Raw genomic sequence first — 24,264 nt, 5'->3', positions numbered from 1 at the left:
ACGGCTTTCACACACACTTATCTCTGAGAACTGAGCATGTGGAGAGACGTTCGTTCATCCAGCACAAAGGGAACGGGTTGCAGGAGAAACACTTACTCTGGGTTCTCAGTCTGTTTCCTAGTGCCGGTTTGAAGTGCCTGCCGTTTTCACTGTAAAACCGAGTTGGGGCTTGTACCTCCCCATATATATGTATGGAGTGGAGTTTGCAACTGAAAAGAAACTTTGTGTTCCCTTCAAGCTAGGAGAAGGACGGCTTTGACACACACTTATCTTTGAGAACTGAGCATGTGGAGAGACGTTCGTTCATCCAGCACAAAGGGAACGGGTTGCAGGAGAAACACTTCCTCTGGGTTCTCAGTCTGTTTCCTAGTGCGGGTTTGAAGTGCCTGCCATTTTCACTGTAAAACCGAGTTGGGGCTTGTACCTCCCCATATATATGTATGGAGTGGAGTTGGCAACTGAAAAGAAACTTTGTGTTCCCTTCAAGCTAGGTGAAGGACGGCTTTCACACACACTTATCTCTGAGAACTGAGCATGTGGAGAGACGTTCGTTCATCCAGCACAAAGGGAACGGGTTGCAGGAGAAACACTTACTCTGGGTTCTCAGTCTGTTTCCTAGTGCCGGTTTGAAGTGCCTGCCGTTTTCACTGTAAAACCGAGTTGGGGCTTGTACCTCCCCATATATATGTATGGAGTGGAGTTTGCAACTGAAAAGAAACTTTGTGTTCCCTTCAAGCTAGGTGAAGAACGGCTTTCACACACACTTATCTCTGAGAACTGAGCATGTGGAGAGACGTTCTTTCATCCAGCTCAAAGGGAACGGGTTGCAGGAGAAACACTTACTCTGGGTTCTCAGTCTGTTTCCTAGTGCCGGCTTGAAGTGCCTGCCGTTTTCACTGTAAAACCGAGTTGGGGCTTGTACCTCCCCATATATATGTATGGAGTGGAGTTTGCAACTGAAAAGAAACTTTGTGTTCCCTTCAAGCTAGGTGAAGGACGGCTTTCACACACACTTCTCTCTGAGAACTGAGCATGTGGAGAGACGTTCGTTCATCCAGCACAAAGGGAACTGTTTGCAGGAGAAACCCTTACTCTGGGTTCTCAGTCTGTTTCCTAGTGCCGGTTTGAAGTGCCTGCCGTTTTCACTGTAAAACCGAGTTGGGGCTTGTACCTCCCCATATATATGTATGGAGTGGAGTTTGCAACTGAAAAGAAACTTTGTGTTCCCTTCAAGCTAGGTGAAGGACTTCTTTCGCACACACTTATCTCTGAGAACTGAGCATGTGGAGAGACGTTCTTTCATCCAGCTTAAAGGGAACGGGTTGCTGGAGAAACAGTTACTCTGGGTTCTCAGTCTGTTTCCTAGTGCCGGTTTGAAGTGCCTGCCGTTTTCACTGTAAAACCGAGTTGGGGCTTGTACCTCCCCATATATATGTATGGAGTGCAGTTTGCCACTGAAAAGAAACTTTGTGTTCCCTTCAAGCCAAGTGAAGGACGGCTTTCACACACACTTATCTCTGAGAACTGAGCATGTGGAGAGACGTTCGTTCATCCAGCACAAAGGGAACGGGTTGCAGGAGAAACACTTACTCTGGGTTCTCAGTCTGTTTCCTAGTGCCGGTTTGAAGTGCCTGCCGTTTTCACTGTAAAACCGAGTTGGGGCTTGTACCTCCCCATATATATGTATGGAGTGGAGTTTGCAACTGAAAAGAAACTTTGTGTTCCCTTCAAGCTAGGAGAAGGACGGCTTTCACACACACTTATCTTTGAGAACTGAGCATGTGGAGAGACGTTCGTTCATCCAGCACAAAGGGAACGGGTTGCAGGAGAAACACTTCCTCTGGGTTCTCAGTCTGTTTCCTAGTGCCGGTTTGAAGTGCCTGCCATTTTCACTGTAAAACCGAGTTGGGGCTTGTACCTCCCCATATATATGTATGGAGTGGAGTTTGCAACTGAAAAGAAACTTTGTGTTCCCTTCAAGCTAGGTGAAGGACGGCTTTCACACACACTTATCTCTGAGAACTGAGCATGTGGAGAGACGTTCGTTCATCCAGCACAAAGGGAACGGGTTGCAGGAGAAACACTTACTCTGGGTTCTCAGTCTGTTTCCTAGTGCCGGTTTGAAGTGCCTGCCGTTTTCACTGTAAAACCGAGTTGTGGCTTGTACCTCCCCATATATATGTATGGAGTGGAGTTTGCAACTGAAAAGAAACTTTGTGTTCCCTTCAAGCTAGGTGAAGAACGGCTTTCACACACACTTATCTCTGAGAACTGAGCATGTGGAGAGACGTTCGTTCATCCAGCACAAAGGGAACGGGTTGCAGGAGAAACACTTACTCTGGGTTCTCAGTCTGTTTCCTAGTGCCGGTTTGAAGTGCCTGCCGTTTTCACTGTAAAACCGAGTTGGGGCTTGTACCTCCCCATATATATGTATGGAGTGGAGTTTGCAACTGAAAAGAAACTTTGTGTTCCCTTCAAGCTAGGTGAAGGACTTCTTTCGCACACACTTATCTCTGAGAACTGAGCATGTGGAGAGACGTTCTTTCATTCAGCTCAAAGGGAACGGGTTGCAGGAGAAACACTTACTCTGGGTTCTCAGTCTGTTTCCTAGTGCCGGTTGGAAGTGCCTGCCGTTTTCACTGTAAAACCGAGTTGGGGCTTGTACCTCCCCATATATATGTATGGATTGGAGTTTGCAACTGAAAAGAAACTTTGTGTTCCCTTCAAGCTAGGTGAAGGACGGCTTTCACACACACTTATCTCTGAGAACTGAGCATGTGGAGAGACGTTCGTTCATCCAGCACAAAGGGAACGGGTTGCAGGAGAAACACTTACTCTGGGTTCTCAGTCTGTTTCCTAGTGCAGGTTGGAAGTGCCTGCCGTTTTCACTGTAAAACCGAGTTGGGGCTTGTACCTCCCCATATATATGTATGGAGTGGAGTTTGCAACTGAAAAGAAACTTTGTGTTCCCTTCAAGCTAGGTGAAGGACGGCTTTCACACACACTTATCTCTGAGAACTGAGCATGTGGAGAGACGTTCGTTCATCCAGCACAAAGGGAACGGGTTGCAGGAGAAACACTTACTCTGGGTTCTCAGTCTGTTTCCTAGTGCCGGTTTGAAGAGCCTGCCGTTTTCACTGTAAAACCGAGTTGGGGCTTGTACCTCCCCATATATATGTATGGAGTGGAGTTTGCAACTGAAAAGAAACTTTGTGTTCCCTTCAAGCTAGGTGAAGGACGGCTTTCACACACACTTATCTCTGAGAACTGAGCATGTGGAGAGACGTTCGTTCATCCAGCACAAAGGGAACGGGTTGCAGGAGAAACACTTACTCTGGGTTCTCAGTCTGTTTCCTAGTGCCGGTTGGAAGTGCCTGCCGTTTTCACTGTAAAACCGAGTTGGGGCTTGTACCTCCCCATATATATGTATGGAGTGGAGTTTGCAACTGAAAAGAAACTTTGTGTTCCCTTCAAGCTAGGTGAAGGACGGCTTTCACACACACTTATCTCTGAGAACTGAGCATGTGGAGAGACGTTCGTTCATCCAGCACAAAGGGAACGGGTTGCAGGAGAAACACTTACTCTGGGTTCTCAGTCTGTTTCCTAGTGCCGGTTGGAAGTGCCTGCCGTTTTCACTGTAAAACCGAGTTGGGGCTTGTACCTCCCCATATATATGTATGGAGTGGAGTTTGCAACTGAAAAGAAACTTTGTGTTCCCTTCAAGCTAGGTGAAGGACGGCTTTCACACACACTTATCTCTGAGAACTGAGCATGTGGAGAGACGTTCGTTCATCCAGCACAAAGGGAACGGGTTGCAGGAGAAACACTTACTCTGGGTTCTCAGTCTGTTTCCTAGTGCCGGTTTGAAGAGCCTGCCGTTTTCACTGTAAAACCGAGTTGGGGCTTGTACCTCCCCATATATATGTATGGAGTGGAGTTTGCAACTGAAAAGAAACTTTGTGTTCCCTTCAAGCTAGGTGAAGGACTTCTTTCGCACACACTTATCTCTGAGAACTGAGCATGTGGAGAGACGTTCTTTCATTCAGCTCAAAGGGAACGGGTTGCAGGAGAAACACTTACTCTGGGTTCTCAGTCTGTTTCCTAGTGCCGGTTGGAAGTGCCTGCCGTTTTCACTGTAAAACCGAGTTGGGGCTTGTACCTCCCCATATGTATGTATGGATTGGAGTTTGCAACTGAAAAGAAACTTTGTGTTCCCTTCAAGCTAGGTGAAGGACGGCTTTCACACACACTTATCTCTGAGAACTGAGCATGTGGAGAGACGTTCGTTCATCCAGCACTAAGGGAACGGGTTGCAGGAGAAACACTTACTCTGGGTTCTCAGTCTGTTTCCTAGTGCAGGTTGGAAGTGCCTGCCGTTTTCACTGTAAAACCGAGTTGGGGCTTGTACCTCCCCATATATATGTATGGAGTGGAGTTTGCAACTGAAAAGAAACTTTGTGTTCCCTTCAAGCTAGGTGAAGGACGGCTTTCACACACACTTATCTCTGAGAACTGAGCATGTGGAGAGACGTTCGTTCATCCAGCACAAAGGGAACGGGTTGCAGGAGAAACACTTACTCTGGGTTCTCAGTCTGTTTCCTAGTGCCGGTTTGAAGAGCCTGCCGTTTTCACTGTAAAACCGAGTTGGGGCTTGTACCTCCCCATATATATGTATGGAGTGGAGTTTGCAACTGAAAAGAAACTTTGTGTTCCCTTCAAGCTAGGTGAAGGACGGCTTTCACACACACTTATCTCTGAGAACTGAGCATGTGGAGAGACGTTCGTTCATCCAGCACAAAGGGAACGGGTTGCAGGAGAAACACTTACTCTGGGTTCTCAGTCTGTTTCCTAGTGCCGGTTGGAAGTGCCTGCCGTTTTCACTGTAAAACCGAGTTGGGGCTTGTACCTCCCCATATATATGTATGGAGTGGAGTTTGCAACTGAAAAGAAACTTTGTGTTCCCTTCAAGCTAGGTGAAGGACGGCTTTCACATACACTTATCTCTGAGAACTGAGCATGTGGAGAGACGTTCGTTCATCCAGCACAAAGGGAACGGGTTGCAGGAGAAACACTTACTCTGGGTTCTCAGTCTGTTTCCTAGTGCCGGTTGGAAGTGCCTGCCGTTTTCACTGTAAAACCGAGTTGGGGCTTGTACCTCCCCATATATATGAATGGAGTGGAGTTGGCAACTGAAAAGAAACTTTGTGTTCCCTTCAAGCTAGGTGAAGGACGGCTTTCACACACACTTATCTCTGAGAACTGAGCATGTGGAGAGACGTTCGTTCATCCAGCACAAAGGGAACGGGTTGCAGGAGAAACACTTACTCTGGGTTCTCAGTCTGTTTCCTAGTGCCGGTTTGAAGAGCCTGCCGTTTTCACTGTAAAACCGAGTTGGGGCTTGTACCTCCCCATATATATGTATGGAGTGGAGTTTGCAACTGAAAAGAAACTTTGTGTTCCCTTCAAGCTAGGTGAAGGACGGCTTTCACACACACTTATCTCTGAGAACTGAGCATGTGGAGAGACGTTCGTTCATCCAGCACAAAGGGAACGGGTTGCAGGAGAAACACTTACTCTGGGTTCTCAGTCTGTTTCCTAGTGCCGGTTGGAAGTGCCTGCCGTTTTCACTGTAAAACCGAGTTGGGGCTTGTACCTCCCCATATATATGTATGGAGTGGAGTTTGCAACTGAAAAGAAACTTTGTGTTCCCTTCAAGCTAGGAGAAGGACGGCTTTCACACACACTTCTCTCTGAGAACTGAGCATGTGGAGAGACGTTCGTTCATCCAGCACAAAGGGAACGGGTTGCAGGAGAAACACTTACTCTGGGTTCTCAGTCTGTTTCCTAGTGCCGGTTTGAAGTGCCTGCCGTTTTCACTGTAAAACCGAGTTGGGGCTTGTACCACCCCATATATATGTATGGAGTGGAGTTTGCAACTGAAAAGAAACTTTGTGTTCCCTTCAAGCTAGGAGAAGGACGGCTTTCACACACACTTATCTTTGAGAACTGAGCATGTGGAGAGACGTTCGTTCATCCAGCACAAAGGGAACGGGTTGCAGGAGAAACACTTCCTCTGGGTTCTCAGTCTGTTTCCTAGTGCCGGTTTGAAGTGCCTGCCATTTTCACTGTAAAACCGAGTTGGGGCTTGTACCTCCCCATATATATGTATGGAGTGGAGTTTGCAACTGAAAAGAAACTTTGTGTTCCCTTCAAGCTAGGTGAAGGACGGCTTTCACACACACTTATCTCTGAGAACTGAGCATGTGGAGAGACGTTCGTTCATCCAGCACAAAGGGAACGGGTTGCAGGAGAAACACGTACTCTGTGTTCTCAGTCTGTTTCCTATTGCCGGTTTGAAGTGCCTGCCGTTTTCACTGTAAAACCGAGTTGGGGCTTGTACCTCCACATATATATATGTATGGAGTGGAGTTTGCAACTGAAAAGAAACTTTGTGTTCCCTTCAAGCCAAGTGAAGGACGGCTTTCACACACACTTATCTCTGAGAACTGAGCATGTGAAGAGACGTTCTTTCATCCAGCACAAAGGGAACGTGTTGCAGGAGAAAGACTTCCTCTGGGTTCTCAGTCTGTTTCCTAGTGCCGGTTTGAAGTGCCTGCCGTTTTCACTGTAAAACCGAGTTGGGGCTTGTACCTCCCCATATATATGTATGGATTGGAGTTTGCAACTGAAAAGAAACTTTGTGTTCCCTTCAAGCTAGGTGAAGGACGGCTTTCACACACACTTATCTCTGAGAACTGAGCATGTGGAGAGACGTTCGTTCATCCAGCACAAAGGGAACGGGTTGCAGGAGAAACACTTACTCTGGGTTCTCAGTCTGTTTCCTAGTGCAGGTTGGAAGTGCCTGCCGTTTTCACTGTAAAACCGAGTTGGGGCTTGTACCTCCCCATATATATGTATGGAGTGGAGTTTGCAACTGAAAAGAAACTTTGTGTTCCCTTCAAGCTAGGTGAAGGACGGCTTTCACACACACTTATCTCTGAGAACTGAGCATGTGGAGAGACGTTCGTTCATCCAGCACAAAGGGAACGGGTTGCAGGAGAAACACTTACTCTGGGTTCTCAGTCTGTTTCCTAGTGCCGGTTTGAAGAGCCTGCCGTTTTCACTGTAAAACCGAGTTGGGGCTTGTACCTCCCCATATATATGTATGGAGTGGAGTTTGCAACTGAAAAGAAACTTTGTGTTCCCTTCAAGCTAGGTGAAGGACGGCTTTCACACACACTTATCTCTGAGAACTGAGCATGTGGAGAGACGTTCGTTCATCCAGCACAAAGGGAACGGGTTGCAGGAGAAACACTTACTCTGGGTTCTCAGTCTGTTTCCTAGTGCCGGTTGGAAGTGCCTGCCGTTTTCACTGTAAAACCGAGTTGGGGCTTGTACCTCCCCATATATATGTATGGAGTGGAGTTTGCAACTGAAAAGAAACTTTGTGTTCCCTTCAAGCTAGGTGAAGGACGGCTTTCACACACACTTATCTCTGAGAACTGAGCATGTGGAGAGACGTTCGTTCATCCAGCACAAAGGGAACGGGTTGCAGGAGAAACACTTACTCTGGGTTCTCAGTCTGTTTCCTAGTGCCGGTTGGAAGTGCCTGCCGTTTTCACTGTAAAACCGAGTTGGGGCTTGTACCTCCCCATATATATGTATGGAGTGGAGTTTGCAACTGAAAAGAAACTTTGTGTTCCCTTCAAGCTAGGTGAAGGACGGCTTTCACACACACTTATCTCTGAGAACTGAGCATGTGGAGAGACGTTCGTTCATCCAGCACAAAGGGAACGGGTTGCAGGAGAAACACTTACTCTGGGTTCTCAGTCTGTTTCCTAGTGCCGGTTTGAAGAGCCTGCCGTTTTCACTGTAAAACCGAGTTGGGGCTTGTACCTCCCCATATATATGTATGGAGTGGAGTTTGCAACTGAAAAGAAACTTTGTGTTCCCTTCAAGCTAGGTGAAGGACTTCTTTCGCACACACTTATCTCTGAGAACTGAGCATGTGGAGAGACGTTCTTTCATTCAGCTCAAAGGGAACGGGTTGCAGGAGAAACACTTACTCTGGGTTCTCAGTCTGTTTCCTAGTGCCGGTTGGAAGTGCCTGCCGTTTTCACTGTAAAACCGAGTTGGGGCTTGTACCTCCCCATATGTATGTATGGATTGGAGTTTGCAACTGAAAAGAAACTTTGTGTTCCCTTCAAGCTAGGTGAAGGACGGCTTTCACACACACTTATCTCTGAGAACTGAGCATGTGGAGAGACGTTCGTTCATCCAGCACTAAGGGAACGGGTTGCAGGAGAAACACTTACTCTGGGTTCTCAGTCTGTTTCCTAGTGCAGGTTGGAAGTGCCTGCCGTTTTCACTGTAAAACCGAGTTGGGGCTTGTACCTCCCCATATATATGTATGGAGTGGAGTTTGCAACTGAAAAGAAACTTTGTGTTCCCTTCAAGCTAGGTGAAGGACGGCTTTCACACACACTTATCTCTGAGAACTGAGCATGTGGAGAGACGTTCGTTCATCCAGCACAAAGGGAACGGGTTGCAGGAGAAACACTTACTCTGGGTTCTCAGTCTGTTTCCTAGTGCCGGTTTGAAGAGCCTGCCGTTTTCACTGTAAAACCGAGTTGGGGCTTGTACCTCCCCATATATATGTATGGAGTGGAGTTTGCAACTGAAAAGAAACTTTGTGTTCCCTTCAAGCTAGGTGAAGGACGGCTTTCACACACACTTATCTCTGAGAACTGAGCATGTGGAGAGACGTTCGTTCATCCAGCACAAAGGGAACGGGTTGCAGGAGAAACACTTACTCTGGGTTCTCAGTCTGTTTCCTAGTGCCGGTTGGAAGTGCCTGCCGTTTTCACTGTAAAACCGAGTTGGGGCTTGTACCTCCCCATATATATGTATGGAGTGGAGTTTGCAACTGAAAAGAAACTTTGTGTTCCCTTCAAGCTAGGTGAAGGACGGCTTTCACACACACTTATCTCTGAGAACTGAGCATGTGGAGAGACGTTCGTTCATCCAGCACAAAGGGAACGGGTTGCAGGAGAAACACTTACTCTGGGTTCTCAGTCTGTTTCCTAGTGCCGGTTGGAAGTGCCTGCCGTTTTCACTGTAAAACCGAGTTGGGGCTTGTACCTCCCCATATATATGAATGGAGTGGAGTTGGCAACTGAAAAGAAACTTTGTGTTCCCTTCAAGCTAGGTGAAGGACGGCTTTCACACACACTTATCTCTGAGAACTGAGCATGTGGAGAGACGTTCGTTCATCCAGCACAAAGGGAACGGGTTGCAGGAGAAACACTTACTCTGGGTTCTCAGTCTGTTTCCTAGTGCCGGTTTGAAGAGCCTGCCGTTTTCACTGTAAAACCGAGTTGGGGCTTGTACCTCCCCATATATATGTATGGAGTGGAGTTTGCAACTGAAAAGAAACTTTGTGTTCCCTTCAAGCTAGGTGAAGGATGGCTTTCACACACACTTATCTCTGAGAACTGAGCATGTGGAGAGACGTTCGTTCATCCAGCACAAAGGGAACGGGTTGCAGGAGAAACACTTACTCTGGGTTCTCAGTCTGTTTCCTAGTGCCGGTTGGAAGTGCCTGCCGTTTTCACTGTAAAACCGAGTTGGGGCTTGTACCTCCCCATATATATGTATGGAGTGGAGTTTGCAACTGAAAAGAAACTTTGTGTTCCCTTCAAGCTAGGTGAAGGACGGCTTTCACACACACTTCTCTCTGAGAACTGAGCATGTGGAGAGACGTTCGTTCATCCAGCACAAAGGGAACGGGTTGCAGGAGAAACACTTACTCTGGGTTCTCAGTCTGTTTCCTAGTGCCGGTTTGAAGTGCCTGCCGTTTTCACTGTAAAACCGAGTTGGGGCTTGTACCTCCCCATATATATGTATGGAGTGGAGTTTGCAACTGAAAAGAAACTTTGTGTTCCCTTCAAGCTAGGAGAAGGACGGCTTTCACACACACTTATCTTTGAGAACTGAGCATGTGGAGAGACGTTCGTTCATCCAGCACAAAGGGAACGGGTTGCAGGAGAAACACTTCCTCTGGGTTCTCAGTCTGTTTCCTAGTGCCGGTTTGAAGTGCCTGCCATTTTCACTGTAAAACCGAGTTGGGGCTTGTACCTCCCCATATATATGTATGGAGTGGAGTTTGCAACTGAAAAGAAACTTTGTGTTCCCTTCAAGCTAGGTGAAGGACGGCTTTCACACACACTTATCTCTGAGAACTGAGCATGTGGAGAGACGTTCGTTCATCCAGCACAAAGGGAACGGGTTGCAGGAGAAACACTTACTCTGGGTTCTCAGTCTGTTTCCTAGTGCCGGTTTGAAGTGCCTGCCGTTTTCACTGTAAAACCGAGTTGTGGCTTGTACCTCCCCATATATATGTATGGATTGGAGTTTGCAACTGAGAAGAAACTTTGTGTTCCCTTCAAGCTAGGTGAAGAACGGCTTTCACACACACTTATCTCTGAGAACTGAGCATGTGGAGAGACGTTCGTTCATCCAGCACAAAGGGAACGGGTTGCAGGAGAAACACTTACTCTGGGTTCTCAGTCTGTTTCCTAGTGCCGGTTTGAAGTGCCTGCCGTTTTCACTGTAAAACCGAGTTGGGGCTTGTACCTCCCCATATATATGTATGGAGTGGAGTTTGCAACTGAAAAGAAACTTTGTGTTCCCTTCAAGCCAAGTGAAGGACTTCTTTCGCACACACTTATCTCTGAGAACTGAGCATGAGGAGAGACGTTCTTTCATCCAGCTCAAAGGAACGGGTTGCAGGAGAAACACTTACTCTGTGTTCTCAGTCTGTTTCCTAGTGCCGGTTGGAAGTGCCTGCCGTTTTCACTGTAAAACCGAGTTGGGGCTTGTACCTCCCCATATATATGAATGGAGTGGAGTTGGCAACTGAAAAGAAACTTTGTGTTCCCTTCAAGCTAGGTGAAGGACTTCTTTCACACACACTTATCTCTGAGAACTGAGCATGTGGAGAGACGTTCGTTCATCCAGCACAAAGGGAACGGGTTGCAGGAGAAACACGTACTCTGTGTTCTCAGTCTGTTTCCTATTGCCGGTTTGAAGTGCCTGCCGTTTTCACTGTAAAACCGAGTTGGGGCTTGTACCTCCACATATATATATGTATGGAGTGGAGTTTGCAACTGAAAAGAAACTTTGTGTTCCCTTCAAGCCAAGTGAAGGACGGCTTTCACACACACTTATCTCTGAGAACTGAGCATGTGAAGAGACGATCTTTCATCCAGCACAAAGGGAACGTGTTGCAGGAGAAAGACTTCCTCTGGGTTCTCAGTCTGTTTCCTAGTGCCGGTTTGAAGTGCCTGCCGTTTTCACTGTAAAACCGAGTTGGGGCTTGTACCTCCCCATATATATGTATGGAGTGGAGTTTGCAACTGAAAAGAAACTTTGTGTTCCCTTCAAGCTAGGTGAAGGACGGCTTTCACACACACTTATCTCTGAGAACTGAGCATGTGGAGAGACGTTCGTTCATCCAGCACAAAGGGAACGGGTTGCAGGAGAAACCCTTACTCTGGGTTCTCAGTCTGTTTCCTAGTGCCGGTTTGAAGTGCCTGCCGTTTTCACTGAAAAACCGAGTTGGGGCTTGTACCTCCCCATATATATGTATGGAGTGGAGTTTACAACTGAAAAGAAACTTTGTGTTCCCTTCAAGCTAGGTGAAGAACGGCTTCACACACACTTATCTCTGAGAACTGAGCATGTGGAGAGACGTTCGTTCATCCAGCAGAAAGGGAACGGGTTGCAGGAGAAACACTTACTCTGGGTTCTCAGTCTGTTTCCTAGTGCCGGTTTGAAGTGCCTGCCGTTTTCACTGTAAAACCGAGTTGGGGCTTGTACCTCCCCATATATATGTATGGAGTGGAGTTTGCAACTGAAAAGAAACTTTGTGTTCCCTTCAAGCTAGGTGAAGGACGGCTTTCACACACACTTATCTCTGAGAACTGAGCATGTGGAGAGACGTTCGTTCATCCAGCACAAAGGGAACGGGTTGCAGGTGAAACACTTACTCTGGGTTCTCAGTCTGTTTCCTAGTGCCGGTTTGAAGTGCCTGCCGTTTTCACTGTAAAACCGAGTTGGGGCTTGTACCTCCCCATATATATGTATGGAGTGGAGTTTGCAACTGAAAAGAAACTTTGTGTTCCCTTCAAGCTAGGTGAAGGACGGCTTTCACACACACTTATCTCTGAGAACTGAGCATGTGGAGAGACGTTCGTTCATCCAGCACAAAGGGAACGGGTTGCAGGAGAAACATTTACTCTGTGTTCTCAGTCTGTTTCCTAGTGCCGGTTTGAAGTGCCTGCCGTTTTCACTGTAAAACCGAGTTGGGGCTTGTACCTCCCCATATATATGTATGGAGTGGAGTTTGCAACTGAAAAGAAACTTTGTGTTCCCTTCAAGCCAAGTGAAGGACGGCTTTCACACACACTTATCTCTGAGAACTGAGCATGTGGAGAGACGTTCTTTCATCCAGCACAAAGGGAACGGGTTGCAGGAGAAAGACTTCCTCTGGGTTCTCAGTCTGTTTCCTAGTGCCGGTTTGAAGTGCCTGCCGTTTTCACTGTAAAGCCGAGTTGGGGCTTGTACCTCCCCATATATATGTATGGAGTGGAGTTTGCAACTGAAAAGAAACTTTGTGTTCCCTTCAAGCTAGGAGAAGGACGGCTTTCACACACACTTATCTTTGAGAACTGAGCATGTGGAGAGACGTTCGTTCATCCAGCACAAAGGGAACGGGTTGCAGGAGAAACACTTCCTCTGGGTTCTCAGTCTGTTTCCTAGTGCCGGTTTGAAGTGCCTGCCATTTTCACTGTAAAACCGAGTTGGGACTTGTACCTCCCCATATATATGTATGGAGTGGAGTTTGCAACTGAAAAGAAACTTTGTGTTCCCTTCAAGCTAGGTGAAGGACGGCTTTCACACACACTTATCTCTGAGAACTGAGCATGTGGAGAGACGTTCGTTCATCCAGCACAAAGGGAACGGGTTGCAGGAGAAACACTTACTCTGGGTTCTCAGTCTGTTTCCTAGTGCCGGTTTGAAGTGCCTGCCGTTTTCACTGTAAAACCGAGTTGTGGCTTGTACCTCCCCATATATATGTATGGAGTGGAGTTTGCAACTGAGAAGAAACTTTGTGTTCCCTTCAAGCTAGGTGAAGAACGGCTTTCACACACACTTATCTCTGAGAACTGAGCATGTGGAGAGACGTTCGTTCATCCAGCACAAAGGGAACGGGTTGCAGGAGAAACACTTACTCTGGGTTCTCAGTCTGTTTCCTAGTGCCGGTTTGAAGTGCCTGCCGTTTTCACTGTAAAACCGAGTTGGGGCTTGTACCTCCCCATATATATGTATGGAGTTGAGTTTGCAACTGAAAAGAAACTTTGTGTTCCCTTCAAGCCAATTGAAGGACTTCTTTCGCACACACTTATCTCTGAGAACTGAGCAGGTGGAGAGACGTTCGTTCATCCAGCACAAAGGGAACGGGTTGCAGGAGAAACACTTACTCTGGGTTCTCAGTCTGTTTCCTAGTGCCGGTTTGAAGTGCCTGCCGTTTTCACTGTAAAACCGAGTTGGGGCTTGTACCTCCCCATATATATGTATGGAGTGGAGTTTGCACCTGAAAAGAAACTTTGTGTTCCCTTCAAGATAGGTGAAGGACGGCTTTCACACACACTTCTCTCTGAGAACTGAGCAAGTGGAGAGACGTTCGTTCATCCAGCACAAAGGGAACGGGTTGCAGGAGAAACACTTACTCTGGGTTCTCAGTCTGTTTCCTAGTGCCGGTTTGAAGTGCCTGCCATTTTCACTGTAAAACCGAGTTGGGGATTGTACCTCCCCATATATATGTATGGAATGGAGTTTGCAACTGAAAAGAAACTTTGTGTTCCCTTCAAGCTAGGTGAAGGACGGCTTTCACACACACTTATCTCTGAGAACTGAGTATGTGGAGAGACGTTCGTTCATCCAGCACAAAGGGAACGGGTTGCAGGTGAAACAGTTACTCTGGGTTCTCAGTCTGTTTCCTAGTGCCGGTTTGAAGTGCCTGCCGTTTTCACTGTAAAACCGAGTTGGGGCTTGTACCTCCCCATATATATGTATGGAGTGGAGTTTGCAACTGAAAAGAAACTTTGTGTTCCCTTCAAGCTAGGTGAAGGACGGCTTTCACACACACTTATCTCTGAGAACTGAGCATGTGGAGAGACGTTCGTTCATCCAGCACAAAGGGAACGGGTTGCAGGGAAACACTTACTCTGGGTTCTCAGTCTGTTTCCTAGTGCCGTTTTGAAGTGCCTGCCGTTTTCACTGTAAAACCGAGTTGGGGCTTGTACCTCCCCATATATATGTATGGAGTGGAGTTTGCAACTGAAAAGAAACTTTGTGTTCCCTTCAAGCTAGGTGAAGGACGGCTTTCACACACACTTATCTCTGAGAACTGAGCATGTGGAGAGACGTTCGTTCATCCAGCTCAAAGGGAACGGTTTGCAGGAGAAACACTTACTCTGGGTTCTCAGTCTGTTTCCTAGTGCCGGTTGGAAGTGCCTGCCGTTTTCACTGTAAAACCGAGTTGGGGCTTGTACCTCCCCATATATATGTATGGAGTGGAGTTTGCAACTGAAAAGAAACTTTGTGTTCCCTTCAAGCTAGGTGAAGGACGGCTTTCACACACTCTTATCTCTGAGAACTGAGCATGTGGAGAGACGTTCGTTCATCCAGCACAAAGGGAACGGGTTGCAGGAGAAACACTTACTCTGGGTTCTCAGTCTGTTTCCTAGTGCCGGTTTGAAGTGCCTGCCGTTTTCACTGTAAAACCGAGTTGGGGCTTGTACCTCCCCATATATATGTATGGAGTGGAGTTTGCAACTGAAAAGAAACTTTGTGTTCCCTTCATGCTAGGTGAAGGACGGCTTTCACACACACTTCTCTCTGAGAACTGAGCATGTGGAGAGACGTTCGTTCATCCAGCACAAAGGGAACGGGTTGCAGGAGAAACCCTTACTCTGGGTTCTCAGTCTGTTTCCTAGTGCCGGTTTGAAGTGCCTGCCGTTTTCACTGTAAAACCGAGTTGGGGCTTGTACCTCCCCATACATATGTATGGAGTGGAGTTTGCAACTGAAAAGAAACATTGTGTTCCCTTCAAGCTAGGTGAAGGACGGCTTTCACACACACTTATCTCTGAGAACTGAGCATGTGGAGAGACGTTCGTTCATCCAGCACAAAGGGAACGGGTTGCAGGAGAAACACTTACTCTGGGTTCTCAGTCTGTTTCCTAGTGCCGGTTTGAAGTGCCTGCCGTTTTCACTGTAAAACCGAGTTGGGGCTTGTACCTCCCCATATATATGTATGGAGTGGAGTTTGCAACTGAAAAGAAACTTTGTGTTCCCTTCAAGCTAGGTGAAGAACGGCTTTCACACACACTTATCTCTGAGAACTGAGCATGTGGAGAGACGTTCGTTCATCCAGCACAAAGGGAACGGGTTGCAGGAGAAACACTTACTCTGGGTTCTCAGTCTGTTTCCTAGTGCCGGTTGGAAGTGCCTGCCGTTTTCACTGTAAAACCGAGTTGGGGCTTGTACCTCCCCATATATATGTATGGAGTGGAGTTTGCAACTGAAAAGAAACTTTGTGTTCCCTTCAAGCTAGGTGAAGGACTTCTTTCACACACACTTATCTCTGAGAACTGAGCATGTGGAGAGACGTTCGTTCATCCAGCTCAAAGGGAACGGGTTGCAGGAGAAACACTTACTCTGGGTTCTCAGTCTGTTTCCTAGTGCCGGTTGGAAGTGCCTGCCGTTTTCACTGTAAAACCGAGTTGGGGCTTGTACCTCCCCATATATATGTATGGAGTGGAGTTTGCAACTGAAAAGAAACTTTGTGTTCCCTTCAAGCTAGGTGAAGGACGGCTTCACACACACTTATCTCTGAGAACTGAGCATGTGGAGAGACGTTCGTTCATCCAGCACAAAGGGAACAGTTTGCAGGAGAAACACTTACTCTGGGTTCTCAGTCTGTTTCCTAGTGCCGGTTTGAAGTGCCTGCCGTTTTCACTGTAAAACCGAGTTGGGGCTTGTACCTCCCCATATATATGTATGGAGTGGAGTTGGCAACTGAAAAGAAACTTTGTGTTTCCTTCAAGCTAGGTGAAGGACGGCTTTCACACACACTTATCTCTGAGAACTGAGCATGTGGAGAGACGTTCGTTCATCCAGAACAAAGGGAACGGGTTGCAGGAGAAACACTTACTCTGGGTTCTCAGTCTGTTTCCTAGTGCCGGTTTGAAGTGCCTGCCGTTTTCACTGTAAAACCGAGTTGGGGCTTGTACCTCCCCATATATATGTATGGAGTGGAGTTTGCAACTGAAAAGAAACTTTGTGTTCCCTTCAAGCTAGGTGAAGGACGGCTTTCACACACACTTATCTCTGAGAACTGAGCATGTGGAGAGACGTTCGTTCATCCAGCACAAAGGGAACGGGTTGCAGGAGAAACCCTTACTCTGGGTTCTCAGTCTGTTTCCTAGTGCCGGTTGGAAGTGCCTGCCGTTTTCACTGTAAAACCGAGTTGGGGCTTGTACCTCCCCATATATATGTATGGAGTGGAGTTTGCAACTGAAAAGAAACTTTGTGTTCCCTTCAAGCTATGTGAAGGACGGCTTTCACACACACTTATCTCTGAGAACTGAGCATGTGGAGAGACGTTCGTTCATCCAGCACAAAGGGAACGGGTTGCAGGAGAAACACTTACTCTGGGTTCTCAGTCTGTTTCCTAGTGCCGGTTGGAAGTGCCTGCCGTTTTCACTGTAAAACCGAGTTGGGGCTTGTACCTCCCCATATATATGTATGGAGTGGAGTTTGCAACTGAAAAGAAACTTTGTGTTCCCTTCAAGCTAGGTGAAGGACGGCTTTCACACACTCTTATCTCTGAGAACTGAGCATGTGGAGAGACGTTCGTTCATCCAGCACAAAGGGAACGGGTTGCAGGAGAAACACTTACTCTGGGTTCTCAGTCTGTTTCCTAGTGCCGGTTTGAAGTGCCTGCCGTTTTCACTGTAAAACCGAGTTGGGGCTTGTACCTCCCCATATATATGTATGGAGTGAAGTTTGCAACTGAAAAGAAACTTTGTGTTCCCTTCAAGCTACGTGAAGGACGACTTTCACACACACTTCTCTCTGAGAACTGAGCATGTGGAGAGACGTTCGTTCATCCAGCACAAAGGGAACGGGTTGCAGGAGAAACCCTTACTCTGGGTTCTCAGTCTGTTTCCTAGTGCCGGTTGGAAGTGCCTGCCGTTTTCACTGTAAAACCGAGTTGGGGCTTGTACCTCCCCATATATATGTATGGAGTGGAGTTTGCAACTGAAAAGAAACTTTGTGTTCCCTTCAAGCTAGGTGAAGGACGGCTTTCACACACACTTATCTCTGAGAACTGAGCATGTGGAGAGACGTTCGTTCATCCAGCACAAAGGGAACGGGTTGCAGGAGAAACACTTACTCTGGGTTCTCAGTCTGTTTCCTAGTGCCGGTTGGAAGTGCCTGCCGTTTTCACTGTAAAACCGAGTTGGGGCTTGTACCACCCCATATATATGTATGGAGTGGAGTTTGCAACTGAAAAGAAACTTTGTGTTCCCTTCAAGCTAGGTGAAGGACGGCTTCACACACACTTATCTCTGAGAACTGAGCATGTGGAGAGACGTTCGTTCATCCAGCACAAAGGGAACGGGTTGCAGGAGAAACACTTACTCTGGGTTCTCAGTCTGTTTCCTAGTGCCGGTTTGAAGTGCCTGCCGTTTTCACTGTAAAACCGAGTTGGGGCTTGTACCTCCCCATATATATGTATGGACTGGAGTTTGAAACTGAAAAGAAACTTTGTGTTCCCTTCAAGCTAGGTGAAGAACGGCTTTCACACACACTTATCTCTGAGAACTGAGCATGTGGAGAGACGTTCGTTCATCCAGCACAAAGGGAACGGTTTGCAGGAGAAACCCTTACTCTGGGTTCTCAGTCTGTTTCCTAGTGCCTGTTGGAAGTGCCTGCCGTTTTCACTGTAAAACCGAGTTGGGGCTTGTACCTCCCCATATATATGTATGGAGTGGAGTTTGCAACTGAAAAGAAACTTTGTGTTCCCTTCAAGCTAGGTGAAGGACGGCTTTCACACACACTTCTCTCTGAGAACTGAGCATGTGGAGAGACGTTCGTTCATCCAGCACAAAGGGAACGGGTTGCAGGAGAAACCCTTACTCTGGGTTCTCAGTCTGTTTCCTAGTGCCGGTTGGAAGTGCCTGCCGTTTTCACTGTAAAACCGAGTTGGGGCTTGTACCTCCCCATATATATGTATGGAGTGGAGTTTGCAACTGAAAAGAAACTTTGTGTTCCCTTCAAGCTAGGTGAAGGACGGCTTTCACACACACTTATCTCTGAGAACTGAGTATGTGGAGAGACGTTCGTTCATCCAGCACAAAGGGAACGGGTTGCAGGAGAAACACTTACTCTGGGTTCTCAGTCTGTTTCCTAGTGCCGGTTGGAAGTGCCTGCCGTTTTCACTGTAAAACCGAGTTGGGGCTTGTACCTCCCCATATATATGTATGGAGTGGAGTTTGCAACTGAAAAGAAACTTTGTGTTCCCTTCAAGCTAGGTGAAGGACGGCTTTCACACACACTTATCTCTGAGAACTGAGCATGTGGAGAGACGTTCGTTCATCCAGCACAAAGGGAACGGGTTGCAGGAGAAACACTTACTCTGAGTTCTCAGTCTGTTTCCTAGTGCCGGTTTGAAGTGCCTGCCTTTTTCACTGTAAAACCGAGTTGGGGCTTGTACCTCCCCATATATATGTATGGAGTGGAGTTTGCAACTGAAAAGAAACTTTGTGTTCCCTTCAAGCTAGGTGAAGGACGGCTTTCACACACACTTCTCTCTGAGAACTGAGCATGTGGAGAGACGTTCGTTCATCCAGCACAACGGGAACGGGTTGCAGGAGAAACCCTTACTCTGGGTTCTCAGTCTGTTTCCTAGTGCCGGTTTGAAGTGCCTGCCGTTTTCACTGTAAAACAGAGTTGGGGCTTGAACCTCCCCATATATATGTATGGAGTGGAGTTTGCAACTGAAAAGAAACTTTGTGTTCCCTTCAAGCTAGGTGAAGTACGGCTTTCACACACACTTATCTCTGAGAACTGAGCATGTGGAGAGACGTTCGTTCATCCAGCACAAAGGGAACGGGTTGCAGGAGAAACACTTACTCTGGGTTCTCAGTCTGTTTCCTAGTGCCGGTTTGAAGTGCCTGCCGTTTTCACTGTAAAACCGAGTTGTGGCTTGTACCTCCCCATATATATGTATGGAGTGGAGTTTGCAACTGAAAAGAAACTTTGTGTTCCCTTCAAGCTAGGTGAAGGACGGCTTTCACACACACTTATCTCTGAGAACTGAGCATGTGGAGAGACGTTCGTTCATCCAGCACAAAGGGAACGGGTTGCAGGGAAACACTTACTCTGGGTTCTCAGTCTGTTTCCTAGTACCGGTTTGAAGTGCCTGCCGTTTTCACTGTAAAACCGAGTTGGGGCTTGTACCTCCCCATATATATGTATGGAGTGGAGTTTGCAACTGAAAAGAAACTTTGTGTTCCCTTCAAGCTAGGTGAAGCACGGCTTTCACACACACTTCTCTCTGAGAACTGAGCATGTGGAGAGACGTTCGTTCATCCAGCACAAAGGGAAGTGGTTGCAGGAGAAACTCTTACTCTGGGTTCTCAGTCTGTTTCCTAGTGCCGGTTTGAAGTGCCTGCCGTTTTCACTGTAAAACCGAGTTGGGGCTTGTACCTCCCCATATATATGTATGGAGTGGAGTTTGCAACTGAAAAGAAACTTTGTGTTCCCTTCAAGCTAGGTGAAGGACTTCTTTCACACACACTTCTCTCTGAGAACTGAGCATGTGGAGAGACGTTCGTTCATCCAGCACAAAGGGAACGGGTTGCAGGAGAAACACTTCCTCTGGGTTCTCAGTCTGTTTCCTAGTGCCGGTTTGAAGTGCCTGCCATTTTCACTGTAAAACCGAGTTGGGGCTTGTACCTCCCCATATATATGTATGGAGTGGAGTTTGCAACTGAAAAGAAACTTTGTGTTCCCTTAAAGCTAGGTGAAGGACGGCTTTCACACACACTTCTCTCTGAGAACTTAGCATGTGTAGAGACGTTCGTTCATCCAGCACAAAGGGAACGGGTTGCAGGAGAAACACTTCCTCTGGGTTCTCAGTCTGTGTCCTAGTGCCGGTTTGAAGTGCCTGCCGTTTCCACTGTAAAACAGTGTTGGGGCTTGTACATCCCCATATATATGTATGGAGTGGAGTTTGCAACTGAAAAGAAACTTTGTGTTCCCTTCAAACTAGGTGAAGGACGGCTTTCACACACACTTCTCTCTGAGAACTGAGCATGTGGAGAGACGTTCGTTCATCCAGCACAAAGGGAACGGGTTACAGGAGAAACCCTTACTCTGGATTCTCAGTCTGTTTCCTAGTGCTGGTTTGAAGTGCCTGCCGTTTTCACTGTAAAACCGAGTTGGGGCTTGTACCTCCCCATATATATGTATGGAGTGGAGTTTGCAACTGAAAAGAAACTTTGTGTTCCCTTCAAGCTAGGTGAAGGACGGCTTTCACACACACATCTCTCTGAGAACTGAGCATGTGGAGAGACGTTCGTTCATCCAGCACAAAGGGAACGGGTTGCAGGAGAAACCCTTACTCTGGGTTCTCAGTCTGTTTCCTAGTGCCGGTTGGAAGTGCCTGCCGTTTTCACTGTAAAACCGAGTTGGGGCTTGTACCTCCCCATATATATGTATGGAGTGGAGTTTGCAACTGAAAAGAAACTTTGTGTTCCCTTCAAGCTAGGTGAAGGACGGCTTTCACACACACTTATCTCTGAGAACTGAGCATGTGGAGAGACGTTCGTTCATCCAGCACAAAGGGAACGGGTTGCAGGAGAAACACTTACTCTGGGTTCTCAGTCTGTTTCCTAGTGCCGGTTGGAAGTGCCTGCCGTTTTCACTGTAAAATCGGGTTGGGGCTTGTACCTCCCCATATATATGTATGGAGTGGATTTTGCAACTGAAAAGAAACTTTGTGTTCCCTTCAAGCTAGGTGAAGGACGGCTTTCACACACTCTTATCTCTGAGAACTGAGCATGTGGAGAGACGTTCGTTCATCCAGCACAAAGGGAACGGTTTGCAGGAGAAACACTTACTCTGGGTTCTCAGTCTGTTTCCTAGTGCCGGTTTGAAGTGCCTGCCGTTTTCACTGTAAAACCGAGTTGGGGCTTGTACCTCCCCATATATATGTATGGAGTGGAGTTTGCAACTGAAAAGAAACTTTGTGTTCCCTTCAAGCTAGGTGAAGGACGGCTTTCACACACACTTCTCTCTGAGAACTGAGCATGTGGAGAGACGTTCGTTCATCCAGCACAAAGGGAACGGGTTGCAGGAGAAACACTTACTCTGGGTTCTCAGTCTGTTTCCTAGTGCCGGTTTGAAGTGCCTGCCGTTTTCACTGTAAAACCGAGTTGGGGCTTGTACCTCCCCATATATATGTATGGAGTGGAGTTTGCAACTGAAAAGAAACTTTGTGTTCCCTTCAAGCTAGGTGAAGGACGGCTTTCACACACACTTATCTCTGAGAACTGAGCATGTGGAGAGACGTTCGTTCATCCAGCACAAAGGGAACGGGTTGCAGGAGAAACCCTTACTCTGGGTTCTCAGTCTGTTTCCTAGTGCCGGTTGGAAGTGCCTGCCGTTTTCACTGTAAAACCGAGTTGGGGCTTGTACCTCCCCATATATATGTATGGAGTGGAGTTTGCAACTGAAAAGAAACTTTGTGTTCCCTTCAAGCTAGGTGAAGGACGGCTTTCACACACACTTATCTCTGAGAACTGAGCATGTGGAGAGACGTTCGTTCATCCAGCACAAAGGGAACGGGTTGCAGGAGAAACACTTACTCTGGGTTCTCAGTCTGTTTCCTAGTGCCGGTTTGAAGTGCCTGCCGTTTTCACTGTAAAACCGAGTTGGGGCTTGTACCTCCCCATATATATGTATGGAGTGGAGTTTGCAACTGAAAAGAAACTTTGTGTTCCCTTCAAGCTAGGTGAAGGACGGCTTTCACACACACTTATCTCTGAGAACTGAGCATGTGGAGAGACGTTCGTTCATCCAGCACAAAGGGAACGTGTTGCAGGAGAAACACTTACTCTGGGTTCTCAGTCTGTTTCCTAGTGCCGGTTTGAAGTGCCTGTCGTTTTCACTATAAAACCGAGTTGGGGCTTGAACCTCCCCATATATATGTATGGAGTGGAGTTTGCAACTGAAAAGAAACTTTGTGTTCCCTTCAAGCTAGGTGAAGGACGGCTTCACACACACTTATCTCTGAGAACTGAGCATGTGGAGAGACGTTCGTTCATCCAGCACAAAGGGAACGGGTTGCAGGAGAAACACTTACTCTGGGTTCTCAGTCTGTTTCCTAGTGCCGGTTTGAAGTGCCTGCCGTTTTCACTGTAAAACCGTGTTGGGGCTTGTACCTCCCCATATATATGTATGGAGTGGAGTTTGCAACTGAAAAGAAACTTTGTGTTCCCTTCAAGCTAGGTGAAGCACGGCTTTCACACACACTTCTCTCTGAGAACTGAGCATGTGGAGAGACGTTCGTTCATCCAGCACAAAGGGAACGGGTTGCAGGAGAAACACTTACTCTGGGTTCTCAGTCTGTTTCCTAGTGCCGGTTTGAAGTGCCTGCCGTTTTCACTGTAAAACCGAGTTGGGGCTTGTACCTCCCCATATATATGTATGGAGTGGAGTTTGCAACTGAAAAGAAACTTTGTGTTCCCTTCAAGCTAGGTGAAGAACTTCTTTCACACACACTTATCTCTGAGAACTGAGCATGTGAAGAGACGTTCGTTCATCCAGCTCAAAGGGAACGGTTTGCAGGAGAAACACTTACTCTGGGTTCTCAGTCTGTTTTCTAGTGCCGGTTGGAAGTGCCTGCCGTTTTCACTGTAAAACCGAGTTGGGGCTTGTACCTCCCCATATATATGTATGGAGTGGAGTTTGCAACTGAAAAGAAACTTTGTGTTCCCTTCAAGCTAGGTGAAGGACTTCTTTCACACACACTTCTCTCTGAGAACTGAGCATGTGGAGAGACGTTCGTTCATCCAGCACAAAGGGAACGGGTTGCAGGAGAAACACTTCCTCTGGGTTCTCAGTCTGTTTCCTAGTGCCGGTTTGAAGTGCCTGCCGTTTTCACTGTAAAACCGAGTTGGGGCTTGTACCTCCCCATATATATGTATGGAGTGGAGTTTGCAACTGAAAAGAAACTTTGTGTTCCCTTCAAGCTAGGTGAAGGACGGCTTTCACACACACTTCTTTCTGAGAACTTAGCATGTGTAGAGACGTTCGTTCATCCAGCACAAAGGGAACGGGTTGCAGGAGAAACACTTCCTCTGGGTTCTCAGTCTGTTTCCTAGTGCCGGTTTGAAGTGCCTGCCGTTTCCACTGTAAAACCGAGTTGGGGCTTGTACATCCCCATATATATGTATGGAGTGGAGTTTGCAACTGAAAAGAAACTTTGTGTTCCCTTCAAGGTAGGTGAAGGACGGCTTTCACACACACTTCTCTCTGAGAACTGAGCATGTGGAGAGACGTTCGTTCATCCAGCACAAAGGGAACGGGTTACAGGAGAAACCCTTACTCTGGATTCTCAGTCTGTTTCCTAGTGCCGGTTTGAAGTGCCTGCCGTTTTCACTGTAAAACCGAGTTGGGGCTTGTACCTCCCCATATATATGTATGGAGTGGAGTTTGCAACTGAAAAGAAACTTTGTGTTCCCTTCAAGCTAGGTGAAGTACGGCTTTCACACACACTTATCTCTGAGAACTGAGCATGTGGAGAGACGTTCGTTCATCCAGCACAAAGGGAACGGGTTGCAGGTGAAACACTTACTCTGGGTTCTCAGTCTGTTTCCTAGTGCCGGTTTGAAGTGCCTGCCGTTTTCACTGTAAAACCGAGTTGGGGCTTGTACCTCCCCATATATATGTATGGAGTGGAGTTTGCAACTGAAAAGAAACTTTGTGTTCCCTTCAAGCTAGGTGAAGGACGGCTTTCACACACTCTTATCTCTGAGAACTGAGCATGTGGAGAGACTTTCGTTCATCCAGCACAAAGGGAACTGGTTGCAGGTGAAACACTTACTCTGGGTTCTCAGTCTGT

The sequence above is a fragment of the Vicugna pacos genome, chromosome 18 (genome assembly GCF_048564905.1).
Source record: "Vicugna pacos chromosome 18, VicPac4, whole genome shotgun sequence".
Lineage (NCBI taxonomy): Eukaryota > Metazoa > Chordata > Mammalia > Artiodactyla > Camelidae > Vicugna > Vicugna pacos.
This window is presented reverse-complemented; position numbering follows the sequence as displayed.